The sequence below is a fragment of the Micropterus dolomieu genome, linkage group LG01, assembly GCF_021292245.1.
Source record: "Micropterus dolomieu isolate WLL.071019.BEF.003 ecotype Adirondacks linkage group LG01, ASM2129224v1, whole genome shotgun sequence".
In the NCBI taxonomy this organism is placed as follows: Eukaryota; Metazoa; Chordata; class Actinopteri; order Centrarchiformes; family Centrarchidae; genus Micropterus; species Micropterus dolomieu.
In genome coordinates this window covers 47,616,402-47,634,659 of record NC_060150.1, presented here as the reverse complement: position 1 = coordinate 47,634,659, position 18,258 = coordinate 47,616,402, and the positions used below count along the sequence as shown (strand labels likewise).

The 18,258-nt window shown below is 42.1% G+C and overlaps 1 protein-coding gene and 1 long non-coding RNA gene across 3 annotated transcripts in view; one reads left to right on the top strand and one right to left on the bottom strand.

Annotated features, from left to right (window-relative positions):
• fars2 (phenylalanyl-tRNA synthetase 2, mitochondrial) overlaps positions 1-18,258 on the top strand; it is a 186,880-nt gene that overhangs the window by 85,837 nt on the left and 82,785 nt on the right. The gene's annotated exons all lie outside the window — the stretch shown is intronic.
• Positions 973-6,497, bottom strand: LOC123968668. Its single transcript, XR_006824514.1, has 2 exons — positions 6,361-6,497; positions 973-1,502 (listed from the first exon to the last, which is right to left on the bottom strand). It is a non-coding gene; the product is annotated as an uncharacterized LOC123968668 (long non-coding RNA).

Sequence of the window (18,258 nt, the reverse complement as noted above, 5' to 3'; positions counted from 1 at the left end):
AGACAAAGTAGCAAACAGACAAGACGACAAAGTAGCAAACAGACAAGACGACAAAGTAGCAAACAGACAAAGACGACAAAGTAGCAAACAGACAAGAAGACAAAGTAGCAAACAGACAAGACGACAAAGTAGCAAACAGACAAGACGACAAAGTAGCAAACAGACAAGACGACAAAGTAGCAAACAGACAAGACGACAAAGTAGCAAACAGACAAGACGACAAAGACGCAAACAGACAAGACGACAAAGTAGCAAACAGACAAGACGACAAAGTAGCAAACAGACAAGACGACAAAGACGACAAAGTAGCAAACAGACAAGACGACAAAGTAGCAAACAGACAAGACGAAAAAGACGACAATGTAGCAAACAGACCCAAACAAAACTACAAACAAATCAATCTAGATAATGTTATAAAGGTTTTTGACGATGTGACATTTTTACCCGTCACCTTCCACGTGTCTGATGCTTAAAGTGAAATATGAATCTCAAAAGTGCCCAGTAACTTCAGATATCTGTTTGATGTAGTGAAAATATTTTCCTGTCAAACATAGAGGAGGAAAAGACCTGGCAGAGATCCACCTTTCTACCTCTTGAGTTGAGCCCTTCAGTCTAACAGTGCTGCTGCCTTTCTAAGCACGTTAAATTCAGCACTAATAAGTTAAACAGAGCTGCATTAAAATTGTATTGGATGAGAAGCACTTGAGAAAGTTTCACACATTTCACAGTAAGGACCTCACTGCTGCAGGCTCTTTGTGAATGAAGGATAAGTTTCCCCCCTTTGACACCATGCATCTCTCAAATTAGACAATGGGATGTTAAAAGGTTTTACCTGCCTCAGGGTCAGGAAACCTTTAATCTGAGACAAATGCCAAAACCACGACGAGGTGCTTTTCCTGGTCATTTCTCAGCAGCTGCTGTGACGAGGTAATGAGTGCCGGGGAGAAATTAATAAATGATGTGCTGTAGGGATTTATATTTTTCAATTTTTTATTATTTGGTTTTAATAAATGCGTGTTAACAACCTAAATAACAAGCTTAAGGTAATTATAGTTTATTAATTGTGTGGCCTGCGTCTGAAGGAGCTGAAGATGGAACAGAGACACAGCAGCACATCAGGGGTAGATGATGTACGATGATGAGAATCAGAAAGAGAAATATGAGGGGAAGTGAGGACATTTTTGAGTCTGGAAAAGCAGAGAGTAGAAAATAAAAGCAGAGAGGAAATAAAGGGATGCAGGCGATCGACACCTCCAGTCAGGTTATAAGCAGCCAGCAGGCGGCATTAAGCCAGCGCCAAGTAAGTCATCATGGTAATTGGACTTGAGGAAGTCTGTGGAGCAGCTGCCTCCTCTTCTCGCCGCCGTTACTCTCCGCCATCATTAACTAACGTCTGCTGCAGCTGCTCAGCGGGAGAGGCATCAGCAGTCAACACGAAGGCGTTTACAGCGGACCAGGACTTCGACACCTCCTCAGACTTGATTCTGTAGGTTTTTACCTACCTAGAGAGAGAGACAGAGCAGCATCCACCCAAAACAATTAGAGAGATTTGTTCTTGGGCTTTAGATTAAAATAAATTAATTAAACCTGGCATCAGGCGCAGTGGTAGAAAACTGATCCACGGAAAGTAGAGAACTTATTCAGGAAGGTAAAATGCATTGAGATTGGCAGGTTGAACCTTTATGTTTCTATCTCAACACGTCCTGCAGCTGCTTCACAGTTAAAACCTTCAGCAGAAGAAATACTGATTATGAGTTTTAATAACTGTGAAGCAGCTGCACAAAGTCTTGAGCACATAATGCCTAACTCTGATTATTCAGATGACAGATTCAAGTCTTTACCTCCCAGCATGGCTACGGACCGTTAAGGCTGTTGCTCACCAAGTCTGTGTTTTTATGTGTTTTTTTTCAATCCGTCATCTGATAATTGGAAACCATTTGGAATTCGGGACCTTTTTATGGTACTTTTGTAAAAAAAAAAAAAAGAAATAATCAAGTTAAAGCATTTCAAATTCAAAATTGTTTTTTTTTTTGTACATTTTAAAAACAAATAAACGACATGCGGGGTAAAACTTTTTTTCTTTAATTTTACTTTATACTTAATGTATAAAACAAACTACTGTATCAGTAACATGAGGGCAGCCCTGGAAACCACGTCCCTTACTCATGAAGACATCAGTCAGTGTACAACAGCTTTATTATTGCGCTCTGTCTCGGCTCTCTTTCTCGCTCTCCTGTGCATTTGTTCCCCACGCTGGTTGACCACGCACTAGCTGGACGTTGTGTTGATGCGCGTGCGACCAGTCGTGAGTGATGACAGACTAAAAGCTAACGGGGTGGCTGACGGTCTGAGGGGCTGTGGCTCGACCTTCGCGTTCTCCTTTGACAAGAGTCTGGATGTCAGATTTGGCGTGGGGACACTGCAGCGAGAGAGCGACACGCACCTGATGCGTTGATTCTCCTGCTTGTCATATTGTCGCTGCTGCTGGTTAAGCTGACAGTTAACGGCCCTCAGGCCACCGGTGGCCAGTGCACTAGTGGCTGCAGTGGCGAGGAAATCTCATAGACTCGCTCTCTTTCTCTCTGCTCAATTTCAATTTCAATTCAAAATGCTTTGTTGGCATGAATTAGAGCTGGGTGCGGTATAATACCGTTTATACCGATATATAGTTTGATGTTGAGTTAATTAATATCACTGGCAGTGACGTCACTGGCTGGAGGGGGACTGAGACGGGATGACCCAGGCACTGATCTGGATCCCCACATTTGAAAAGAGATTAAACCAAATGCATTCCACCTGTGTTTAAACATTTAATTAGGCGACACAAACAGTCCGCTCACTTAACGAGGCTGCCGATGAGTTAAAAGAAACATGACTTGTTTTATGTGACACACACTGAAAGATTTCTTTAATAAAATAGTGTTATATTTTCCGTAACGCCAAGCAGCGCGTCACATCCACACGCTGGCGCACAGCTTTTGTTCGATAAGGCAACGAACATGTGATAACAATGAGCTACATAAAACTCTTGTCTCCTGTTCACCTTATTTATGAGAATAAGTTACACTGCAGGCAAGTATTAATTAATATGATTCCTGATTAAACTGTTCTTTTGCAGAAACAGAAATCTCCGTTTGTGTTTATGATCCTAAATCTGGTTCTTTTTGTGGCTGCAAATGATCTTAAATTGTGTGTGTTTTTTTGTGCACTTTAGGGAAAGTCAATCAAACGTGTGTTTGTTTATTCAGAAAGGCTTTAAGCCTCTAGCACTCAGAGGTAATATTTGGATTTATTTTACACAATAGTAGGCCTGTTCATTTCAAACCGTTTCATCCTTCTGCCATATGAGTCGCTGTTTTACTTGCACATTCTCCCGTCAAGTTTGTTTTTTATAGATCACTATCTTTGCTTGGGAAGTGGCGTACGCACGTTTCCAGCCCTGTTTTGTACGTACGCACCATTTATAAATGAGACCCGGAGAAATGGCTTGTAAAAATAAAAAAAACAATGGTTCAGTGTTTCCCACACATTCACTTTACTTCGGCAGGCCGCCCAGGTTAGGCGACACATTTACGCATTTATCAGAGAAACACAGAGTGATAATCTTAAGTAGCGACACGGTGGATATTTTACAAGAGCGGACCAGGTAAAGCGACAGTGACACTCCAGTCGTTGGCTACCACTATGTCGTCAATATGCCTCGTCAACATGCGGCGCCGCTGCGGGTGGAGGAAAGTCGCCGACTTTATAAAATGTAGCCTACTACTGATGGAGAACGCCACCGGGTAAGACATACAGGGAGAGACGGAAAGAGGCGGGGCATGCTGACGTGTTGACCGAAATACCGAGTAGGATCGAAACTTTTCCAGTCAAACCAGGACTGCGTTTGATCCTTTTTGTAACCAGATCAAGGAAAAACTTGACTATTTGGATGTTTGTGTTCGCAGCCAAACACGCGAGCAACACACATGAAGAAAGAGAAGAGCACGCTTCTTTGAAAAAGAAAAAGCCCATAGGGAGTTTCCTTCTCCGACAGAAAACTCTGCTCTGAACTGCCTGATAACAGCTCGTTTGTAGTCCAGCCGCTTCCCTTTTATCCCTGTGATGTCACAAATGCGCCTCATATAACGCTCGCCAAGCGGCTACTCCGACACACCCTCAAAAACAGCGAGCTGCAGCGCACAGCTCTCCTCTCCCTTCCAAACACTAGCTACCCTCCAGCAGTCAGTGGACATAAAGTTGTTCCTGTGATGTAGAGACAGAGCTCAGTTAAAACTTTATGGATACAGATTAATAACTCACCGCTCTGAAACTCTCGCTCCAGTCCGTGTTGCCAAGCTGGTCGGCAACACGGACAGCTGAACCCGAGCTGTTTACCGGCTTCCCGCTGACCCGCCCTTCTCTGCTTCTGATTGGCTAGTAGTCCTTAACTAGGAACTGCGCATGTGCAACTCCCAACAAAGATCATTTAGAGACAAGATGCATCACTCCATAGCTAAAACGAAGCCTTCAACACAGGGTGAAAAGAGGAGCTGCAACAATGTGCAGCATGACAAAAAAATATGGTGTTTTTGAAAATGAAACCATGTAAAAAATAAGATTATGAACCTAAAAATGAGCGTAATATGACCTATCTAAGTTTCAACAAACTGATCAAAAACTTAACTTATATTCCTTTTTCACACCTCACAGTGTTCACTAAACTACTTCACTCTTTCTTTCTCATTCAAATACAGACTGCTGGTTATAAGAGTGTGGATGACCTGATTAGGATGAGGACTGATCTGATACCGTTTCCCTATATTTTTATATAACAGGTATTTCAAACAATAAAAAAAGAAAAAAGATCACCTTGCTTCTCAATATCAACAATAATGCAGGTGGCATTTTATGCAAGGTATTAAATAAAGCACTGTTTTGGTATCTGGTTTGGAGACAAAGTTGGAAGAACTGTTGTATAAAACATCCTTGTAGGCAGCAGCATTAACATTTCTGTTCATTGGAACGAAGGGGCCCAAACCAAACGTAGAGGCTGCCGGTGGGAAACATGAGTGACACATGACGTACACAAATAACAGACTTGATTAGTTATTAATAATGTCCATGTGGGCCACAGAAGGCGATTGGTTGGTCATTACCGGCGGAGGGAAGGTTGGAGCAGTGGCAGCAGACTGCAGAGATAAATCACTGTGACTAATCTGTGAATCAGCCTCTGATGATCCATTTAATGTGCTGATATTATTAAGATTGTTATTAGATGCTTTTAAGGAACTGTCACCAATAAGCAAAGGGCCGAAAAGCAATTTGTCATGGCCAAAATAAATGTATTAATGTGCCCTCACAGTAGATTTAGACTGTAATGTTCCAGAGGTAGTTTGACCTTTGTGTAGTGACGCTGTCCTGAAGGCCATGTTCACCACAATGGTCAAAGGTGCGGCTCACCTCCTTTAGTGCCCCGACTTCAGCTTCTTTATTAGGACTATCAAATCAAAACTCCTCACTGTGGCTTTAAATGAACATTAAAGTTATAATCTCTCAGATTTTCATCAGTTCAGACTCCTGATTTAAAATTTCTGGCATTTGTATGAAATATCCATTCGGTGTAGTCCACCATTCAAATAACCTTCACACACTCTCAGGATACACAGGAAATGACCTATGTATGTAATCCAGAGTTATTGTTTTGTCTGATTGATATCGGAGATTTCCTTGCATGGGCCGACAACGAGGTGGAAAAACGAGGTTATTGAGAGTAACACGGGAGTACAAAGAGACTGTGGCGGACTGGGAGTAGTCGCAACGCAGATACGGCGACATGCACAGTACAAGTGTATAAGTATAAATAAATATAAAATAAATAAAAATACCAAAACAAAAACTCAGCAGCATCGTTTTTCTGCTTTGCATGACTGATAAGAGCCAAACAGGAAGCCAGACGTGAGCGTAGGGCTGGGCAGTAAAACAATAATGATTATTATCGCAATATAATTTGCCTCAATAACAAAATAACAAATGTTCAATAGTCTGCAATTACAAATGAATTAGCACTTATTTTTTCTATTACAATGTTTTATTTATGGTGATAATTATCGATATCGAATGATGTGAAACGTTTTCATCGTGATAACATTTTTGGCCGTGAGCGTCATCGTTTTTAAAGTCCTCTGTTTTCGCCTGTCTGCGCTAAAACGTAGCAAAAAGGACTGCGTCTTAAAACGTAAAAGTAGTCGTGTGGATGGAGCCTAGCTCTACAAAAGGAGAGTCCTCTCAGCTCACGGTTTATTTGACTCTGCTGTATACGGACACACCAGTTACTCTTCTTCTGGTGCATTACGGATCATCTTCAGCATTAAAACTCACCTGCTGTGTCCTGCTTTAAGACAGAAACACGGAGCCGAGTCCACACTCTTTATTCTAATGGGCAGAGTTCAGTTCCCTCCTTATATACAACGCTGCTCTTATTATACTTCTACCTGAGCAGCTGTGGGAGGTGTGAGCTGTGTGTGTGTGTGTGTGAAAGTAGGCGTAATCGAGTTAATGTAGAACGAGTCCGGCGCGTCTCATTTATCTGACTTCCTGTCCTGATGAGCCTCAGGTGGGGCGGAGCTGCTCTCTGCAGCGCTCTTAACTCGTTAGAGAGACGATGAGCTCTGTTAGCCGGCGATCTGCGGTATAAATTATTACTCCGACTCTTCTCAGAGTGAGTGTGAGGAAAGTCAAAAGTCTGCAACGCCTTGCACTCAGGCGTGTCGGTCTAATTAACATGTAGACGTCTTTATTGAGGTAACAGGCAGCAGGCTCTGTTCTCATTACAGAGTGCTCAGGTTGAACCACTGTTTGGAAACACTTCACCTCTCTGCCAGCGATTTTTTTACCTGTCATTCTGCGGGGAGAAAATGAGGACCGGTCTGTGAGGTGTCGCTGTAACGGGGGGGGAGGAGGCTAAACAAGGAGGGGTCAGGATAGCTGGGCGCAAAGGACAGGATGTTGTTACACCGACATTTGTTTGTACACATGTGTCACACAGCTGGGAAGTGGGAGGGGCTATTCTGGGCGCCAGGAAATGAAACACTGATTCATTTTTCTCACGAAACTCTCCCTAAGTTAGAAAAAGATCTGGGTCTTTGATAAGAAGTCAAAGGTACAAGAAAGCTGTGGACATAAACACTTCACCACTACATCTCCCAAGGTGCATTTCGTTAAGTAACATCCAATCAAAGACCTTCAAATTCTGTCTTGTGTGCCGCTAACTCACTTTGGGTTCGTTCCAACACTCGTCACATATGGACGCTTGGTCAAGCCCGTTGGCGTTGCTTTTTAACACCCTGGGCGTTTTTGGACCAAGTTTGCAAGAATAAATATGCAACGTCCTGTTAGACTTTCAAAATAAAACTAGTGGTTACCGTTATGAAACATTGCAATTTTGTTTTGGAAAAAATTACGGCAACCAAAATTAATCGGCCAAAAATAGCAATAAAATCCCACTTTTGGTGTTCGGCCTATGAAGTCAAAAGACAGAATAAATTTTACCGAACAATTATGTTGACATGTCGGCAGTGTGGAAGCAGACGCTGTTCTGCTGAATTGTCTCCTAGCACATCCGCTCCATCTGTGGCTGACTTCTCAGAAAAGGCAACAAACCGGGTCGGACTGGATGAATTTAGCGCGAGGAGGAAACACATGTGACAACGCTCGGTTTTCAAAATAAGGCGTCTATACAGGATGGAAATAAGCTTATTTGGATTATATTCCCAGAAAGTATAAAACACAATACATGTGTCCATTAAAAGTAAATGGACACATACTTTACTGGACCCTCTCGGGCCCCGGACCCCCCCACCGTAGTCTCTCCACATCCTGAGGAAAAAGCACATTTTGACTATTTAATTTATGCAGTGGGAAAAAATAAATAAATGGATAAAAATGTAGGTAAAGTTTTTCATTATATTCAGTTTCGGCTTCAGCCAAGAATTTTCATTTCGGTGCATCCCTGTTTTTTTTGGCCCCTGAGGCACAGCGCCACGAGCTACATGTTAGCAAACAGTTGCCCGTTTGCACACCCAGCAGCTTCAGAGCAACATGTTTGTGTTAGCTCTGTGTTTGGTCTCCACCAGCTCCTGAGGGAAATATCTCGCTCTTTAGCTGCTGCGTTCACCAGCTGAGTCTGCGTGCAGCTCGTGGACGGTGGCTTTATCAGGAACCCAGAGCCTGAACCAGACAGGAAATGTGCTACAAAGCCAAAACTAAAGAAGATAAAGAAGATAAAGAAGCTAAAAAAGATTAAAAAGCTCTGTAGGATTGAGAGGAACTGCCACTCTCTGGGTTTCTCTTTCACATGCACGTAGTCAGGTGATCTATTGTCAATATAAATATAAGGATTAGAGCAGCTCTAAATCCCCTAAAAACCAACAGATGGTCCCCACACCTGGGAGGGGGGGGGGGCTGCAATGTGAAATTAAATACACAATCTACAAAAGGTACAAACAAAGAAGTGTCATTTGCTCATAGATACAAATACACGCCGGGTGTGTTCCTTTAAAAAGCAGATGGGGATGATCACTGTGGAGTGTTTATCTTCAGTTTAAGAAGGAAAATGGTTCCACCCCAACATTTCCCAACTGTGATGGAGGTAGACAGATGGAGAGGCATTTAGGTCTGCAAGCAGGAGAGAGCCAGAGACACAAACACACAACTACACACAGCCAATCACACACTGCTGTTTGTGGAGGTGTGATGGAGTTGAGGGGATTTCCCTCCTTCTGCTGGCGATGCCAGAGAGGGCACAGTTTATCCCCCCGTATGCACCCGCTTCTTTAATGAAAAATACTGAACAGGCATTGGACAACGGAGGGTTAAACAGGCTAATCAGAGCACGCTGAATAAAGTCTGAGGTTTTTTTTGTAACAAGGAGAGCAGAATATGAAGGAAGGAAAAAACAAAAAGGAGTAACTGTTGTTTCGTAGTAACAGGAGCAGAAAACAGGAAGTGGTCGAGGTGATGCAGGAAACTTATAGTAGCATGGATCATAAACGACCAGCAGTCAAGGTGAAATAATTATAAACAAACAAATAATTGATCAGATCTTTAACAGAGAGAGAAATGAAGAAGGTATTTGCAGTAGCATGAACAGCAGCGGGTCAGGAATCTCATTTAATATTAATATATAATCATTTAATCATGTTTTTCAACTTCCTTGTCACTAATTCTGTATCACTGGTATTTTGTGGCTAAAAATGTTCAGTAAAACATAAATTTTTGCCCTTAACAACGTCCCAGTGAGGCTGATGAAAACTGCTATTTTTAACTCTTGATGCCAGAGGAAAGGTCATGTTGTTACTTACAGCAGAAAGGGTTTATCCTGTTTTTGTAGCGGCTCATCAGGCGCCGCTCTGACTCGGATAAAGACGAGATGTAAATGCTAACATTAGCATACAAACGTGTAAATGCTAGCAGGGCAGTGTCGTGTTCACTGTTCAAGGAAACCTTTTGCCCATACTAACCAGCGAGGAGGCATTCAGCACTGATGGGACCGGCGAGACAACTGTCAGTAAAGCACAGCAAAGAAACGGCCTCGGTTCAGGTACCAGTTGGGTTCAGACCGGTCAGGTTTCAGCCAGGTGTATACATTTCAACATGAGGTTTAATACTTGCTTTTAACTACGTGTTCGCGTACGCAAGATGGCTGCCACGCGTGTCCTGCTTTCCTTTGAGGTGTAGGTTGTGCACGTCTCCAGAAATTAACTGCTCCATCACCACGCCACGTTGCGAAACGGTCATAGTTTTGTCGTGTTGAGGAAAAGATCATGGTTTGGGTTAAAATAAATATGTACGTAAGTCATCTACAAAACGATGATTAACTTAAAACATGTCACCTTAGACCTTAGACGGGACTCGAACTTCGGCGTCTTCAGTGAAAGTCCTGAGTTTACTTAACTCATCCATCCACGCCACCGCCTCCTTACACGGACTTAGTTGCTGTTTATACCACGTCACCAGACTTCTTCTCCCAGTCGAGGTCACGGCCTAACAAAAAACTTAAATGTGTGGGTTGCCCCCCCCTAGAAAATATAATTACATAATAAAACATACCTAAATTTATTAAAATAATTGTGTAAATAGTGAAACAATAGAAACGGGTTTGGTGTTAGTGGTTTGGTCAACTGGCTGCTTTCCCCCTTTAGTTTACTTGGTAAGTTACGCTCAAACTCTGGATGCCTCTGGGATCATGGTTATATTATTTGATCCCATAGACACTCTGCCTAATTTTGCTGTTTGACATAACTTCTGATTTAAAAAAGGTCATTTATTAGTTTCTGACTCTGATGGGGGGGAAAACAGTTCCCCAAAACTTCTGTATCTCTGAACTCTCACACATGTAGGCGATTCTATGTGACCTCCTTTTGATAACTAATGCGATAAGTAATGTAATATTGTTTCACTTGCATTCACCGAGCCTCCACTGAAACTGTTTGGAGCCCCCCTGGGGAGGCCCCGCCTCCATGATGTGGAGGACACAAGAACAAAAACACAAACCGACAAAAGATCATTTTTCAGTGCAAAAAGTCCCCGTTTTAAGGCGATCTGGTAACATCACGGTCTCTAAGCTACACTTCCTCTGTCTTCACATATCCATGGCTGTATTATTACATCGCTCTTGGCGAATGTTATGTTTATTGTCACTCCCAAATGGTAGATGCCCATAACCGTAGTTTATTTGCCATAACCATCTTTCTCTAACCTTAACCAGGCGGTAGTCGCCATTTTCTAGGAAGTTGGAGAAAAAAAAGTTTTGCAAAACAAACAAGCCGACCCTGAAACACTGAGTGATTCAGCGATGAGCTCCTGGTTTGAAATGTGTCGCGGCCGTCAGAAAGAGCTCGCTGCGTCACTCACATTTCACCACGTAACACCCCCGTCTTTACTTTGCCTCACCTCTCCTTCCTCTGCACCTCTCTCATTAGTCTTTTTATAATCTCGGCTGACGGTTGATTATCACCGTGTGGATGACAAAGTGTCTTAACCTCCACTAAACAGAGGATCAGGCCGCTAAGCTGTGTGAACAGCTCCACCACCTAACCTCGCCAAAGCCCGTCCATTTCCCAGTAATCCGCCCGTAATTACAGCCTGATCTCGGCGGCGCAGCTGATTGGTGTGCGGACGCTCGCGCACACACCTGTGAGTGAGCGTGTGTGTTTTGCACGCGCACGCAGGAGGGTGAAATTAGAAAAGCAGAAAAAAACCAAGCCAGTAGTAGGAGGTATTTTTTTGGAACGGCGTGGGAAGCGGCGTGTTTAGGAGTACAAAAATGCAAAGAAGTGCAGTATTTGTGGAGTCATGAGTCATGGGTGTGTGTGTGTGTGTGTGTGCGCCCACTCAGGCAGGGCGAACATGATTTCAGTAAAAACACACTGGGTGTAATTTCAGAATAAAAGGAAATGACGATAACTGTACTGATGTTTTTTGCTATATTCTAAGAATTGTTGTTCTGGTCTAAAACTAGAGACCTGCTGTGTGATCGTGCCTTTCATGGTCCTCGACCACCGTCACCGTGTTAGTGACGGCACCGGGATTTATTTCCCATAATAACACTGGGCCAAGTCAATATTTGGACATGTGTTCCTGCACATGTTGTGTGTGCGTGTGTCTTCACTGACGCTCAGTGCCTTTCTGTTCAGCTGAAAGCTAAACTGTCCAAGTTGTTTTAGATAAAATCAAAGATTGTGGATCAAGCAACTCGAGTTTCAGAGAGGAGAGAATGTTTTTCTGGCTGGCAGCATTACATAAGTCTCTCTCTGTTGGCTTTCATGAATAAGAATAAATAAAATACATAAATAGGCTTTGTTTGGGTAATACTGTGAGCCCCGTCCCAGCAGAACGTGGAGGATAAATCCTAATGATTCTCCTGACTTTTCCTCTGGCACAGTGTCCGAACTATTCCATAGCTTTGGTAAAAAAAAAAAAGCGCCCTCTGGTGGACAAAATGTGCAACGACAACACTCGTAACACGATCGAAAGTTCGATTTCTCCATTTCTTTTTTAAATGTCATTTATCGGCTCTTACAGACGCAGATACCGATATATCTGTAATCACATCGGCCGCCGTCTTCTGGCTCTAATCAACATGGAAGCATTTTCATTGTGAGCTTATTAGCTTGTTTCCATGCAGCTCAAAGTTCACACTACACGATTTTAACCCCGTCGGGCTGCGATCAGGGGTTAATCAGCGATCGATCGGCGGTCGCCAGCTGTTATGAGTGAACTACTTTGCATCAACATGGCACATTTCTGACGCCATCCAGCCAATGAGAGCTGGCAGTTACTTTTCACCACAAAACACTTTTTACTCACCCTTGATCAGGCAAAATGGGTTTTACCTCATGATGTATGATTCTTTTCATCGGGTTAAAGGTATGAAAGTTTCAGGACCAAAATGTTGTTAATAAAAGGATCGACATCGGGAGCTTTTGACCCCGAGCGCCCGTTAATGAGACAAACACTACGTTTCCCTGGAGCAGGCCGTAGTTGTGCTGTGTTGAAGAGATGGTGATCATCACGCCAATCACTCCCCGTCCAACATCTTCAAAATAAATCGAAGAACTGGAATCTGAATCTGAAAGAAACACTGATTTGTGCTTGTTTTAATTGAACACACAGTTTTCCCTCTCGTTTCACTCTGTCTCTGTCTCCAGCTCTGACCCCCTCCCACTACACTGATCTATAAATGGCGAGGTAAACCCGCGTGTTGCCTGGTTACTAATCACCCTGCATCATTTATGTCGTCCTCATTATTAATTCAGGAGCGAGGCTCAATAACAGGCGGCCGCCGCAGACTGTTTCAGCTCATATTGTTTTCTTAATCTGCATTCATTACTGGAGGCCAATTCAAAGCTGCGCTCGCGGGACGGTTCACGTTCAGGATTTCAGACACGAACTCTGCGCTCGTATTCTGAGTGACAATGAGTGAAACAAAATTACATTTCTCTGTTGGCGTCTCTACAGTCGGCACTTTGTAAGTTTGGTAAGAAAAGTTGCGGACAGAAAAGCTAAAGAAGGAAAGAGTCACACACGTTCTCTAATCCCCAGCTCCTCCCATCCACATGTTGAAGTTTCCTTGAGCAAGACATTAAATCCCAGAAGTTACCGGCCTGGTAGCTGGTGAATGAAAGGCTTTGTAAAGCTCCTACACAGGTTGAAAAGTGCTTTATATAAATTAATTTACCAGTTTAAAAAAAGTTTAAAGGAGTTTGTGGTAGAAGCCTGTAATGGAAAGAAAAACACATTAAAGTATAATAATATATAATAATAATATTAGAGTTTAAAAATCTTCACATAAATGAATGCAGACAGAATGCAGAATGCAGGAAATTAAGTGTTTAAAGCCCAAATTGAGCCGGATGTTGGAGTTACTGTGTGGAGGTCATTTACTGTTGCTTTACAGATGTATTTTGGGCGGCAACAGGGGGGGTGGGGGGGTGAAAACAGGTGAAAACATGAATTTCTTGGCTGGGCTAAAAGGCTTCAAGAGCCTGGAAACGCCCCTGATGTTAAAGGTCCATTAGTAGCTCCTCTGGGGCTCTCAGTCATGTCACGTAGTCTTCATCAGCAGATGGAGGATACTCAGTTCTCAGGGAATTAAAGATGTTTTGAATTTCCATTTTTTTTAATAAGAACTTTAAAGACTCTTCATCCATGTTGGCTTTGAAGTTGACATTGAGCATAAAAATAGCATCTCATCACGAGCACATAGGTATTTAAACTTGTGCTGATGAAGATCAAAATGCAAACAATAAAAATATGAATGTGGAAATAAACATCAAAGCGTGTGTGCAACAGTGAGTTTATGTCCGTGTAAACAGACTGTTTGCTTCTGACATTTTAAAAGAAAAGATCAAAACCTAGTTAATCATTCGGTTTTAGGATCTTTAAGTTTTATAATACCAACAATTTTGCTGCTGTCCAGTGAAAACATCCAAGAGTTTTTAAAATGTTTTCTAAAACATGTTCTGTCCTTCCCAGTGGATTATCTGAAATATTCAGTGTTAAAAATCTGAGAACAGGGAAACTCATGAATAGTTGATGTGTGTTTTATTTTCCTGGACGAGCAGCGCCTGAAGGGACTTTATCTCCAACTGTATTTAGTCATGGAAATTACCTAAGGCAAATGGCAACAATTGGACAGCAGATGATCATTTTGAGTTCAGAAGCTGAACAAGCAAAGCAGCCATTTCCCCTCTTTTTCTGCCCGTTTAACTCCCATGTTGCATTGCGGTCATATTTCCCTCCTCGAGAGCTGCCAGTGAGAGTTTACATCTATAAATCATAGTGTTGGGAGACTGGTGGAGGCTGCCAATAGTCCATTTAGGACTGCTAATGGTGACGGATGAGTGTGTGGCTGCGTGAGATGTGGAGAGGTGAAACGATGAGCCTCGGAGGGCTTTGTATTAACTTGTTCTTCTAACCGGTCCAATCCAGCAGCTGTCTGAAACTGGGACTGACGGAGCAACCCGGTCTCCCGTCAAACTAAACACCAGCATGGGGTGTTTTATTTTGAAATGTAGGCAGTTACTCAATAGAGAGCCCAAGTCCTGCTGTTCCCCCCTGTGGGACCTTATTTCGGGGAAAAATATGTACGGTTGTCAACAGTGAGAGATGACTAATGTTTAAAATGTGTCCTGAATTTCACACATAAAGTTTGTCAATTTAAAAGATAATTTAAGTCAAATAAAAGTTTCTTTGCATAACAGTAAAGTAACATTTGGTTTTGTGTGAAACCGCTCAATGAACTACGTCTTTCGTCTCGCACAATATACTTCACCAACATGTTAGCGCTGTAATGCTAAGCTAACGCTCATTGCTTGTTAGCTAAGCTTCCTAGCTAGTAGCAATGTCCCACGCACAGATTTATCTCACCTGATGTGTTTCATCACATCATCTACACGTGTTCTTTAACATTAGCTTCAGCCATTGAGAGAAAAAGTTGTGTCACATACCAGCACGCATGGCGCCAGGGTTTTTCTCTGCCGTTGCTAACGGGGAGCTGCACCAGTAACTGGGGCTGCTAAGAAAGTAATTGATTTTCATGATGTCAGAGTTACTTTATAAGGACATTTAACCATAAAAGCAGCTATGGTACACACCACCTTCACCAGAAGTGTAGTTCAATTAACCAGAAAAGAAACAAAACACGCAAATGGCCAACAAATGATCAAGAAGCAAACGGTCCATCTCAACTGTTTGGGGGAGCTTAACTGGGGCTATGTCCCCGGTGTAGCGCCGTGTCGGCATGTTAAAGCTGTTTGGCATTGTCAGAGAAGATTTGGCAAATCTTTCATGGGCGCAACCCAGATGCTCAGCTCTGCTGCTCATCCCACAACTGCATGTTCCTTACAAATGTGGCACCATTCAAAAGGGGAATAATCAGGCTTTCCAATGCTATAACATTTATTGCCAAAAAGCATTTTTACAACAAAGAAATAATCTACCAATCACAAATGTCCTCACTTTTTGTGCGCAGTTTATATATATATATATATATATATCTAATGAGAGACAACAATAAAACCAACAACAACAACATAGTAATAAAAGTAATAGTACCCAAAGCAACAATATCATAAAATTACAATTGTTGGCAAAGGCTAGCTTAAATACAAGAGTCTTCAACTGTTGAGAACGCAGAACATAAGTCTAAGGGAACAGCGTTCCACAGTGTGAGATGCACAAAGATCTTTTGTTTCCAGTCGAGTGCGTGGAACAACTAGTAAGCCCTGGTTTGAAGACCAAAGTGGGGTAGTGTAGACCGTGCAGGGCTCTAAATGTGAAAACAAGCACCTTCAACTGAATCCTGAACCTGACAGAGAGCCAATGTAACGATGCCAGGATGGGCGTGGTTAGACTTTGACTTTCTGAGGCAGGTGAGGAGGGAGTTACAGCAGTCTAACCAGGATGAGATGCATGAATGATCATCTCTAGTTCTGGTTTTGACACAACAGATTTGAGTCTGTCAATGTTTCTTAAATGGAAGAAACAATGTACGGGTCAAAGATTTGATTTGTTGATCAAAGTAGATAGATTGGAATAAGAAACCGTGAGGCTGATATGAATAAGATCAAACTAAAAAACAGTAACACAACATTTTCTGCGAATCCCCCCGTGCATAAGTAGGCAGTCTGAATCCAGCGTGGGAATGGTGGCCTCTGGCACTGAGAATAAAAGCTACTACAGAGGTAATTACAGAACGTAAATACACTGAATGGCCAGTGCAGAACAAATGCTGATCATAAATAGCACCCAAACCGGGAAGGAGGAATTCAGCTTTAAAAGGAGTAAAGAAATATGAGTGACATACTTTAAGAACGGTACAATAGAAGAAGTAATGTGTTAGCCAGATGGAGAGGATAAGTGGATCGAGGGCTAAAGGAGGACGAAAGAAAAGAGTGGAGAAGGAGGGTGAACGAGTGCAGGTGGAATTGAAAGAGACAAAAGGAGCGATGGTGGAAATGTGCAGGAGAAATGGATTAGGTGGGAAGGAGGAATGAGCTGAGATGAGGGGGGGGGGAAGAGTAAGAAGAGTGATGGAGTGAGCAGGAGGAAGAGGAGAGATTGAAAATGAAGGGATTAGAGAGGAGAAGAGGCAAAGAAAGGAGATGAATAGGAAAGAGGGACTAAAAAGAAAATGTAAACTGAGAGGAAAAGGGGGAGAGGTGAGCGATGTGAGAGAGTGATGGAAGAGGGGAGGGGTGGAAAAGAAAAAGTAAAAGAGGGAGCGAGGGATAGAAAGTGTAATTGAAAGAGGAGGGGGAGCGAGGAAGACGGGGAGGGAAGACGGTGTAGTGGATGAAAAATGAGAGCGAATCAGAATTAAGAGTGTGACAAATAGTTGGGAAGCAGAGAAGGCAAGCAAATAAATCTAAATAAAACAAATGCACATAAAGTAACATCACAATCAACATACATTTCAGTAATAATCCATCACGGTTTCATGTGAACATTGTTCTAATAAAAAAGTTCTTCAGTTAGCAAATGCTTGTTTAATGTTACTCAAACATCCGACGGAAACAGACCAACTTGAGCTTCCCATTGGAGTCGTTCTCACTCCCAAATCGTCACGTATGTGCGCATGGTCAAAACCCCTTGGCGTCCGTTTGTAACGCGCTGGGAAAGCCCCGTAGAGTCATTTATGAACGCTAAAAGCAGATGTAGGATCTAAATAACAGAAAAGTCAGAATGAGGAGGTGTTTAGTGTGGACCAGAAACCAGACCTTCGCCAAACCATAATGTTTTCCTAAACCTAACCAAATTGTGACGATTCACAGTGTTATCTGGCAGTTTTGATGGCCTAACAAGACGTCACATATTTGTTGTTGCTAACTTGACTGCAGAGCTCCGCGCATGGAAAAACGATGCGAAAGGCTACCCAGGGCGTTAAAAAACATTGCCATGGGGTCTTGACCAATTTTCAGCCCTGTTTTGGTCAAATATTCTCTGGTCCTGGTTTGATTTTATATTTACTACTGTTTAATTGCTTGTTTGGTCGTCTGTATTTAGTCCAATATTTACCAGTTACTTAGTTGGCTAGTTAATTGGTTTGGTCCAGTATTCTCTAGTATTTAAGTCTCTATTTAGTCCAATATTTACCAGTTTCTTAGTATTGGTTTGGTCCAGTATTCTCTAGTATTTAAGTCTCTATTTAGTGCAATATTTACCAGTTTCTTAGTGTTGGTTTGGTCCAGTATTCTCTAGTATTTACGTCTCTATTTAGTCCAATATTTACCAGTTTCTTAGTGTTGGTTTGGTCCAGTATTCTCTAGTATTTACGTCTCTATTTAGTCCAATATTTACCAGTTTCTTAGTGTTGGTTTGGTCCAGTATTCTCTAGTATTTACGTCTCTATTTAGTCCAATATTTACCAGTTTCTTAGTATTGGTTTGGTCCAGTATTCTCTAGTATTTACGTCTCTATTTAGTCCAATATTTACCAGTTTCTTAGTGTTGGTTTGGTCCAGTATTCTCTAGTATTTACGTCTCTATTTAGTCCAATATTTACCAGTTTCTTAGTGTTGGTTTGGTCCAGTATTCTCTAGTATTTACGTCTCTATTTAGTCCAATATTTACCAGTTTCTTAGTGTTGGTTTGGTCCAGTATTCTCTAGTATTTACGTCTCTATTTAGTCCAATATTTACCAGTTTCTTAGTATTGGTTTGGTCCAGTATTCTCTAGTATTTAAGTCTCTATTTAGTCCAATATTTACCAGTTTCTT